Consider the following 7,406-nt stretch of genomic DNA (forward strand, 5'->3'; position numbering starts at 1 on the left):
TGTCTATCAGTCCGTCCGTCGCCGCTGTCACGTGGTGTCGTCCCATGACCTTCCCTCTTGCTCTCAACTCCGAGAGTATAAGAGCAGCTGCCCCCGGACGCCAGGAGAGAGGCTCCGATTTCTACTGTTGAGTAACGTGCTCTCCCGTCTCTCTACTTCGGTCGACCTGACCGCCCGCTCTTTGCGATGCTAGAATAAACAAGTTGTTCTGTTAGCAGTCGCCTCATGCTTTGCTGGGACCTTCGGATGCTTCCAGTGTGCCCCAGGCCGCCAGGCCAACGCTACCCTTGGGGCTTGCGACCCATTTGCAACAACGGGCGCCAACGGTCCGATTGCAATAACGGGTGTCAGCACTGAGGTTCCAACAGCTGGTGGTAGCGCTGAGATTCCAACAGCCGGTGCCATCGGTGCGGTTCAAACATCTGGTTGCCAGCGGTGAGATCGCGACAACGGAGGCCAGCAGCGAAGAAATGCGGTTGACTGTATGCTGAGCAGCACAACGACCATCCGGGAGCAGTGCAACGAGCCCTGTGTGATGACTGCATGGTTGCCTGCAGCGGAACGACTGCGCTGAAATCTTGGCTGCGAGGTTTGGTGAGTGCGGGACTTTCTTCTTCTGAGTTTTGCCAGGCTATTGTTAGTGTCAGAAACAGAGCTGGTAATTGTGGTTGTCGTTGCTGCCGGGTTAGTTGCGGCAAGACAATAGTAGGCAGTAGAGAAAGCAGCATTCAGAGCAGCCATGGATTTGAAGTCGTTGCGCAAACCGAAATTGTTGGAGCTTGCAAGAGAGTTGGGTCTGGATGTCTCAGACAAACTCAGAAAACCAGAACTGCTAAGGGTTATTCTTGAGTTAGGAGCTGAGGATGACGAGCTGTCGGAATGCCTTGAGACCATTGAGGAGAGGGAGACTGCAAAAAGACAGGAGCGCGAACTTAAAGAGCAAAAAGATGAGCTTGAACGTAAAGAACAGAGAGAGAGAGATGAGCTTGAACGTAAAGAACGGAGAGAGAGAGATGAGCTTGAACGAAAAGAACGAAACGAGAAAGAAAAGGAAGAGCGTGACCGTCAACACGCTTTGGAAATGAAGCGTCTAGAGGTGGAGATGGAACGCGCTCGTAATGGAAGTCAGGCACACGGTGCAGGAGAACGAGCATTGTTTAAAATGACTGACCTGATGCGGCCGTTTAAGCTTGGAGAGGACATTGGTTTGTTCCTGATTAACTTTGAGCGAACGTGCGAGAAGCAGGGGTTCTCTCGGGAAACGTGGCCACAGCGCTTGCTCACTTTGTTACCCGGCGAGGCGGCCGACGTAGTCGCTCGCTTGGAGAGAGAGGAGGCACAGGATTTCTACAAAGTGAAATCGAGTCTGCTAAAAAAGTACAGGCTGTCCGCGGAGGCGTTCCGTCGGAAGTTTCGAGAAAATGAGAAAGGCAAAAGTGAGTCGTATACAGAGTTTGCCTACAGGCTTATGTCAAACATGCAGGAGTGGCTCAAAGAAGAGAAAGCGTTTGGTGACCACGAGAAAGTTCTGCAGTGTTTCGGGCTGGAACAGTTTTATAGTCGGTTACCTGAGAACATGCGGTACTGGGTCTTGGATAGGCCAGACGTTAGTACGGTGGCTAGAGCCGCTGAGCTAGCCGAAGAGTTTGTGACGCGTCGGGCTCGCGGAGCTAAGGACGGTCAAACGGGTGAATTTGGCTCCAAGTTTGAGAGGCCGAAGTTCACGCCCATGAGAGCAAAGGGGGACACACGTAGTGCGGATGCGAGTGAAAGCATTCCGACCGAACGTAAGGAGACGGCGGCAGCCGAACGCAGAAAGCGGTTCGAGGCGAGGCAAGCGCGCGTTTGTTATACGTGCCAGAAGCCGGGTCACTTTTCGGCGCAGTGTCCAGAAACAAAAACAAAAGTTGTGTTTTTGTCATTATGCAGCACTGACGAGAACATGAAGCTTCTCGAGCCTTACATGCGAGACCTCCTCGTGAACGGGAAAGAGTGCCGAGTGCTTCGCGATTCCGCAGCTACGATGGATGTAGTTCACCCCTCTTACGTAGAACCCGATATGTTCACGGGCGAGTGCGCATGGATCAAGCAAGCCGTGGAAGCTCATAGCGTGTGTCTGCCCGTAGCAAAAGTGCTCATTGAAGGTCCTTTCGGAGCACTTGAGACGGAGGCGGCAGTGTCATCTATGCTGCCCCCCCAGTACCCGTACCTATTTTCGAACAGGTCCGATCACCTCCTGCGCGAGAAGGGGCTTTTGTTTGGTGAGGCTAGCGTTCAGGCCTTAACCAGATCGAAGGTTCGGGAGCTCGCTGCAAAGGCGGTAGTTGCGGGGCCGACGTTGTCGAACGATGAGAAAGGGTCAGAGGCGCAGCAAGCTGATATTCAGAGCACGCCCGAACCGAATAAAATTGAGCCTGTAGCGTTAAAGGCACCAGATACTGGAGAAGAAATTCCCGATGCGGGAAAGTTAGAAGAGCTATCTGCAGATTTGCTCATCGCGCCTACGTCAGACGGACTTAATAGGTTGCTAAAAGTCAGCCGGTCGGCTTTGATAGCCGAGCAAAAGAAGGATGGCAGCCTAGAAAACATACGCTGCATTGTCAAGGAAGGTGTCGCCAAGAAAAATGCTCGCTTTGTGGAAAGAGGTGGGGTCCTGTACCGGAAGTATATAGACCGCAGGGGAGTGGAGTTCGATCAGCTGATCGTGCCACAATGCTATCGTCAGGATCTGTTGCGCTTGTCGCATGGAGGTTCGTGGTCCGGACACCTAGGAGTTAAGAAAACTAAGGACCGTCTCTTGCAAGAGTACTATTGGCCAGGGTGTTTTCGGGACGCAGACCACTTTGTGAAGACATGCGACACCTGTCAGCGGGTGGGCAAACCAGGGGACAAATCGAGGGCGCCGTTGAAGTTGGTACCTATCATTACGGAGCCTTTTAGACGGCTCGTTATTGATACAGTGGGACCTCTGCCGGTAACAGCCACGGGGTACAGACACATTTTGACTGTGATCTGCCCAGCGACAAAGTTCCCTGAAGCAGTGCCGCTTAAAGAACTCAGCTCAGTTGAGATAGTCAATGCACTACTGTCCATATTTGCGCGAGTTGGTTTTCCTGCGGAAATCCAATCAGATCAGGGCACAGTGTTTACTAGCGCTTTGACGACAGCCTTTCTCGAAAGGTGCGGGGTAAAGCTGTTACACAGCTCAGTGCACCACCCCCAGTCGAATTCCGTTGAGAAGCTCCACTCCGTCATGAAGCGCGTGTTGAGAGCATTGTGGTTTGAACAGCAAACTGACTGGGAGCTGTTTCTGCCTGGGGTGGTGTTTGCATTGAGGAGCGCGCCGCATGCGGCTACGGGGTTTTCGCCAGCTGATCTAGTGTACGGTCGCTCGCTGCGATCTCCGCTTCGCATACTTCGAAACGGATCACTGCCCTCTCCAATGGCTGCAGACCATCTGTTTCACAAATGGCCGCCTCCTGCGCTGGAGCCTCGCTATGCAACAGTATTATTTTGAGGTGCGTTACAAAAAGGGGAGTCTCAACGGTAACGCCGATGGCTTAAGTCGAAGCCCCTAACGTGGGAATCAGCCTCAAAATTGTTTGTTATTGATGTTTTTCTTCCTGAGGCAGGATTTTTAACATATTGCTTTTGTGTAGTGTTTCAAAGTGATGATGTGCTTTCTAGTGCAATTTTCCAATTTGTGGATGCGTTCTGAGTGCTGCTAGACTACTGTAAGGAACTAGGCAGTAGTATTAAAGGGGAAAGAGCCTGGCATGGCTTAGTGAGGGTTGTGCCGTGCTTGCTGACTGAGCGGCTGAGTTTCGGCGTAGTTCTAACGCTTGCTGGGAACGAGAGAAAAATGAGAACTCTCCCGAAGTCACTTTGCAGTGTCCTCTGTGAACCTGAACGTGAGAACGAGGCCTTCTCGGTGCGCTGCGCTCAAGAAACGCCGAGGGACGACCGACTTCGGTTATGAGCATCATCGAGCGACATCCCTCCGGACAGCGGATGCAGTCCCCTGACCATCGGGATCTCCCTCCCCCGGCGGGGCGGTCTGTTACGTTTCGCCTACGACGCGCGGTAAAGCCAGCGCGGATGCAAAGTACGCCGGAGCTTCGTTCCAAGCGGCGGACATTTTGGCCCGTTCGGAGCGGCCGCGAGCGCGCCCCGCCGAGCGCGTCCCGGCATGTTCAGTGCCACGTGTCTTTGTGTGTGCGTGTGTGTGTGTGTGCCCTGCTTGTCAAAGCGCGGCAGCCGGGGAGAGGAGCTTCCCCAGTGTGAAGCGAGGAGGTCTGTCCGGCGCCGGCCCGGCTGATGCGTCACCTCCTTGTCCCAACGTGTCTATCAGTCCGTCCGTCGCCGCTGTCACGTGGTGTCGTCCCATGACCTTCCCTCTTGCTCTCAACTCCGAGAGTATAAGAGCAGCTGCCCCCGGACGCCAGGAGAGAGGCTCCGATTTCTACTGTTGAGTAACGTGCTCTCCCGTCTCTCTACTTCGGTCGACCTGACCGCCCGCTCTTTGCGATGCTAGAATAAACAAGTTGTTCTGTTAGCAGTCGCCTCATGCTTTGCTGGGACCTTCGGATGCTTCCAGTGTGCCCCAGGCCGCCAGGCCAACGCTACCCTTGGGGCTTGCGACCCATTTGCAACAACGGGCGCCAACGGTCCGATTGCAATAACGGGTGTCAGCACTGAGGTTCCAACAGCTGGTGGTAGCGCTGAGATTCCAACAGCCGGTGCCATCGGTGCGGTTCAAACAAGGGTTAATAATTGCGGGTCAAATAGCTTGGCCAAAACCTCGTCCGATTATGAACGTTGCTGAGCGTTTATCGAGTTACGAACGCCTCGTGGGCAAATGAAAGCGTTGAGACGCTTGGAGCGTTTTTAGTGGACCTCACCGAGGCGCAATGACAACACAGACAAGAGGTTGCGTGGACAAGGAAGGCGCACATAACACATCCTTGTGAGAGCGACAGCGAGCATGACGTGTCGTCACGGCAATGCACTGTGCCCTCACGCAGCGCCTCTCACGCTGCTGCAGCAGCTGGTGTTCCCTTTCCTCCTCTCTGCTCCATCGAGGCGCGCTCGTTCCCGGTGTTCTTGCTCATTGTGTGCGATTGCATTGAAGAGGCCCGATGTGGCGAGAATATCTGATAAGTGTCTACTACAGTCTAAGCATTCTTTGCCACAGCAAAGGCCTTGTGTAGACACACATGCAAGGCATATAGAAAATCGTAAATGCTTGCGGGGGAACTGAACAACTATTCCTACGGGATGCGGAACGCCTTTACATATCCCAAACGCCACCGCACATATATCCGGACTACTCGGGAGAAAGCAACGCCACCCTAGACAAGGAATTCTCCGTTGCCGAAATCCAGGCGGCGCTCGTGAAACTCCACACCGAGTCGGCCGCTGGCCCCGATAGAATATCCAATAATGCACAACGCAATCTCGATTACAGATCGATCAAGAGACTCACAAAATACATTAATGAGTGTTGGGCGCACGGCAAGCTACACCAGCAATGGAAAGAAACAAAGATCATACTGATACCGTAACGCGGCAAGAAACTACAGCTGGAGAACCTCCGCCCCACCTCCCTCACGTCTTGCGTGGGTAGGTTGATGGAGCACGCGTTTCTCAATAGACTCTCGGATTAACTCGAGGACAACGAATTATTTCCACACACTGTGATTGGCTTCAGAAGACACCTCTCCACGCAAGACGCCCTTCTGCAACTAAGACATCAAATCATAGACAATCCGGGGCGCTCGACGACAGCCGTCCTCGGGCTGGGCATGAAGAAAGCCCTCGATAAGGTTCGCTGCGATGCCATATTGCAACAAATAGACAAGGTAAATCTCGGACTGCGAACGTACAACTACGTCCGAGACTTTCTCACGGCAAGAACCACACGCATACGAGTGGGACAACTAGAGTCAGATAAAATCAACATCAAGAGCTCGGGCACCCCGCAGGGCTTGATGATCTCGCCGATGCTCTTCAATCTCGTCCTGCTGGGGTTATCCGACCGGTTGCTTCAAATCAAGGGATCGACTGCATCACACGCTATACGCGGATGATATTACCATCTGCACGACAACGGGCAGTGACGGAGCGATCGAGCAACGTTTACAGCAGGCCAACCAATGCGTGAAAAACTACCTCGTGGGCACGGGACTTGCCTGCTCGGCCAAAAAATTCGAACTGATGTTATATAGACCGGTCAGGAAGGGAAGTCTACAACCTCCCGGAAAAAGAAGAAATTCAATTACCGGCATCAAACGGCCTACCCATCCCGATGGTAGATAAGATCCGGGTATTAGGAATGGTGATCCAACACAAAGGTGGCAATGGCGAAGCACTTCGCAAGATAACGGCAAAGGCCACCAGCACGATGCGGCTCATTTGACGCATCACCAACAAACACACGGGTGTGCGTTAAGGCAGCGTCGTACGGCTCATAGAAGCCTTCGTCATATCTCAAATAAAGTACACGGCAGCTTTTCACAATTGGACGGTAGCGGAAAGAAACAAGCTCAACGCCCTCATACGCAAGGCGTAGAAATGTGCGTTGGGACTTGCGCCCGGAGTCAGCGTCAACAAGCTCTTAGAAATAGGCTTGCACAATACGCTCGAGGAACTGGTGGAGGCGCAACAAGTGTCCCAACTCGAGTGCCTATCTAAGACTGGCCCGGGCAGATACGCGCTCGAAGAGCTCGGCATCACCAACCACACGCAGCACGGCATCAATGTAGAAATTTCAAGAACCTTACGCGAGCAACTATGCGTACCCCCATTGCCTCGCAACATGCACCCTCAACACCACAGGGGGAGATATAAAGCCAGGGCACAACACACGAACCAAAGTTACTCCAACAATAAGGAGGCGGTCTTCACCGACGCAGCCCGTTATTAATACAGGAAGAGTTTCGTTGCGCAGTTACTAGCCACCGAGGCAACCACCTTACGGGTGTCACCTTCAACACGGCGCATGTCGAAGCGGCAGAAGAAGCGGCCATAGCACTGGCCCTCACACAAACCCAAGCGACATACCGGATCTGCGATTAGCAAACGGCAATGCGCCCATTAGCGAAATTGCGCATCTCACAGGTGGCGTCTGAAATACTTCGATAACCAAACGCATTTGCTATGCATTCCAGCCCACACTGGATTGAGCATGCCAAATAAAGCGGCTCACCGTGTTGCTCGAGGCCTCACTCACCGAGCATCATCGGAGGAAGAGCCCCTGCGGCGTACTGCAAACATTTGGGCGTGGAAGGTTTGTTCGACTAGGTTCCACGTCCCCGGGTTCCACGTCGATCGTTCCGCCAGGTTCCGACCCCTCCGTCTCTTCCACCGCCAGCCTCCGCTCGCGCTGGAAGACCGCACTGCTCAGC

Source organism: Dermacentor albipictus, unplaced genomic scaffold (assembly GCF_038994185.2).
Source record: "Dermacentor albipictus isolate Rhodes 1998 colony unplaced genomic scaffold, USDA_Dalb.pri_finalv2 scaffold_29, whole genome shotgun sequence".
NCBI classification, from domain to species: Eukaryota; Metazoa; Arthropoda; class Arachnida; order Ixodida; family Ixodidae; genus Dermacentor; species Dermacentor albipictus.